Source organism: Theropithecus gelada, chromosome 20 (assembly GCF_003255815.1).
Source record: "Theropithecus gelada isolate Dixy chromosome 20, Tgel_1.0, whole genome shotgun sequence".
Classification (NCBI taxonomy): domain Eukaryota; kingdom Metazoa; phylum Chordata; class Mammalia; order Primates; family Cercopithecidae; genus Theropithecus; species Theropithecus gelada.
The window spans coordinates 49,477,026-49,481,049 of record NC_037688.1 but is presented as its reverse complement, the minus strand read 5'-3'; positions in this window follow the sequence as shown (position 1 = coordinate 49,481,049).

The following is a 4,024-nucleotide window of genomic DNA, read 5'->3' as shown; positions in this document are numbered from 1 at the left end:
CACTGAAGCCTCTGCCTCCCAAGTTCAAGCGATTCTCCTGCCTCAGCCTCCCGAGAAGCTGGGATTACAGGCACCCGCCACCACACCTGGCTAATTTTTGTAATTTTAGTAGAGGTAGGGTTTCACTGTGCTCTCCACACTGGGCTCGAACTCTTGACCTCGTGATCCGCCCACCTCAGCCGAGCCTGGCATTTTAACACAGGTGATGCTTTTTATCTGGAAAATGATAAAAGAAGCTTAGCAATAAGTAAATAAGTAAATAGTAAAGAAAAATAAGTAAAATAGTAAAGTAAAAATAAGTAAAATACCATTTTTCAGGCATTCACGTCATGGTGTTGAAAAAGTAAGGAGTGCGATCAATTTGAGTTTGGTGGCACCCAGGCCAGCTGAACTAACCTGGAACGTTAGGAACAGGCCAAGGCCAGGCCAATCCCTTATGCTGCCCCAAATCTTGTTGGCTCTTCCCATTCTTTTATTCTTCTAAATGTCAAAACCAAGAGGGATAAAAAAGATGGGATTTTGGGCTAGGCACAGTGGCTCATGCTTGTCATCCCAGCACTTTGGGAGGCTGAGGTAGGAGGATCACTTGAGCCCAGGAGTTTGAGACCAGCCTGAGCAAAGTAGTGAGACCCTAGCTCTACAAAATGAAAATTAAAAAATTAGCCAGGCATAGTGGTTCACACCTGTAGTCCCAGCTACTCGGTAGGCTGAGGTGAGAGGATTGCTTGAGTCTGGGAGGTTGAGGCTGCAGTAAGCAGAGATTGCACCATTGCACTCCAGCCTGGGCAACAGAGTGAAACCCTGTGTTAGGAAAAGAAAAAGATAGGATTTGAATTGACATTGCCTCATGTGCATGGGTCCATGTGGGTAATCTGAGGTCCTTTAGATCCTTCGGTAAAACTTTATATTTTTTCTCACCTCGATCTTGCCAGTTTCTTATTTGCATCTAGGTATTTTTAAAAATAGTTTTTGTTGTATGATGAATATTGTTGGTATAACAGATGATTGACTTTTGTTTATTTTATCTCATGTCTTATCAACATATTAAATACTCACATTGGTTCTCATCATTTTCCACTTAATTTTCTTCAGGTTTTCAAATTACTTCAGCAAGGCTGGGCACGGTGGCTCACACGCATAATCCAGGCACTTTGGGAGGCCGAGGCAGGCATATCACTTGAGATCAGGAGTTTGAGACCAGCCTGGCCAACATGGCGGAACCCCATCACTACTAAAAATACAAAAGTTAGCTGGGTGTGGTGGCGTGTGCCTGTAATCCCAGCTACTGGGGACACTGAGGTTGGAGAATCGCTTGAACCCGAGAGGAGGAGGTCGCAGTGAGGCGAGAATATACCACTGCACTCCAGCCAGGTGACAGAGAGAGACACCATCTCAAAAAAAAAAAAAAAATTCTTCAGCAAGAATAATTTTTATCTCATTTCTGAAAAAAAAAAAAAATATATATATATATATTTTTTTTTTGAGGTGGAGTCTCGCACTGTCACCCAGGCTAGAGTGCAGTGGCACGATCTCACTGTAGCCTCTACTCCCATGTTCAAGTGATTCTCCTGCCTTAGCCTCCCCAGTAGCTGGGATTACAGGCATGCACCACCATGCCTGGCTAATTTTTATATTTTTAGTAGAGATGGGGGTTTCACCATGTTGACCAGGCTGGTCTCGAACTCCTGACCTCAAGTGATCCTCCCGTTTTGGCCTCCCAAAGTGCTGGGATTATAGCTGTGAGCCACCGCACCCAGCCCAAAATCTATAACTCTTATTTTGAACAATTTTACCACATTGGCTAGGCCTATCCCTTCCCTGGAGCAGTGAAGTTGCTGCAGCCCTTCTTGTTTTACTCTAGACTAGACCAGGAGTGGTTCTTGCCCAAACTGTTAGGTGTGATGTTTGTGACAGATTTCTAGTTTTCTTCTCCAATGGAGGAAGATTTCTTGTGTTCTGTTACCATTCAAATACTACTAGTAATATTTGCTGAAGGCATACTGTGTTCTGGATTTTCTGTTAAGCACTATATTTCCATAATTTATTTCTCATAATTCTCAATACCATTATTTCTCCCATTTTACAGATGAGGACACTGAGGCTCAGAGAAGTTAAGTGACTTGTCCAAAGATACATAGCTGGGAAGTGGGAGTTGGGATAGAAACCAGTTCTTCACTGACACCAGTGCTTGTGCTGTATAATCTACTGCCTCTTAAGGTAGTTTTAAACTTTGTTTTTTGTTTTTGTTTTTTTTTTTTTTGAGACAGAGTCTCAAACTCCTGACCTCAAGTGATCCACCCACCTCGGCCTCCCAAAGTGCTGAGATTACAGGTATGAGCTGCCGTGCCTGGTCACATTTTTTTTAAATGAGCAATGTCTGTTAAATTAGCAAATTATTTTTTAGCATATATTGATATATGATTTATTTCTCTTCATTTATTCAACCAGCAAATATTTTTGGAGAGCCTGTTGTATGTTCTAGGCCCTGGGGATGTGAAGGTGACCAAGTTAGATCAAGTCCTTGACCTGGGGTTTGACAGGTAAGGAATAATGACAATGGAAAGGAAAACAAGTCAATAAGCAAGGCAGTTTCTGCTGGTGGTTAGTGCTGTGGGTGGAATAAACTGTGAGTGACAAAGAGGCCTGGAATTCTAGGGGGAGGGGGAGCAGAGGTGGTAATTGGGGAAGACTGCTGTGAGAGGCCTCTGAGAAAAAGCATCTAGGAGCAGAGAGGGCGAGAGAGAGTCATGCAGAGAGCTAGGGGAGGGGCATTTCAGGCCAAGGAAACAGCAGGTGCTTAGAGGAAATGCTGCTGGAGCACAGTAAGTGAGCAAGTGGCACCACCCCCCCGGGATGGGAAAGCCAGTCACCGCTGTTGTAAGGAGTTTGGATTTGTTTTAAGTGTGGTGGGGAGCCACTGGGGGGAGTGACATGAGCAATGGATATCAGATCTCTCCTGGAATCCATGAGCTACACGAAACAATTTTCTGATATTGAACCAACTTTGCATTCTAGAATACAATCTTCCATTTATATTATTAAATAGAAGATGTATATATTCCATATGTGTAAAAAACGCATGGACTAGCACAAGAATAGATATGTAAGTTAATAGAACAGGATATAGAGGCCAGGAACAAATATATTTATATTTATATTATCTACATATTAAGGAGTTTGGTAACATGACAAAAATAGCATTTCAAATCAGTGCAAATGGCACTGGGGCAATTGACCAGCCTATGAAAAATATTTTCCAGCTCTACTTCACATTAAACACAAAATTTATTTTCAGGTCAACTAAGGAGTTAAAGTTGTAAACACAAAACCATAAAAGCACAATTAAAAAATATGAGATAGTATTTTAAAATATTATTTGGGTAAAGGCTTTTTACAGTGAGACGTAAAACTCAGAAGTCTCAGCCTGGGCAACATAGTGACACACCATCTCTACAAAAAAAAATAGCTGGGCCTGGTGGTGGGCATCTGTGGACCTAGCTATGGGGAGGCTAAGGTAGGAGGACCCCTTGAGCCCAGGAGGCTGAGGCTGCAGTGAGCTATGATCGTGCCACTGTAATCCAGCTTGGATGACAGAGCAAGACCCTGGCTTAAAAAGAAAAAAAAAGAAAAGAATTCATGAAGAGGGAGACTAGTATATTTACCTTAATTGAATTAAAATATTAAATATTTAGTTTGATATTAAATAATTAACCTATTTATAAATAATAATAGATGCCATAAAGTTGAAAGAAAAACCATAAGCCAGGAGTCAACACTTGCAACATACATGAAAAAATATGAACATCCTTAATATATAAAGAATGGTGATAAATCAATAATAAGTAACCAAATAAAATTATGAACCCCAAATGAAATAGAAAAAAGGACACAGAGAATTCATCGAAGTATAAATGACCAAGATATTGAAAAGATGCTCAGTGTCACTAAGGATCAAGAAAAAAGCAAAAGAACAAACTATAATTTTTCTTTTTTTTTTTTTTTTTTTTTTTTTTAGGGGGGGTTT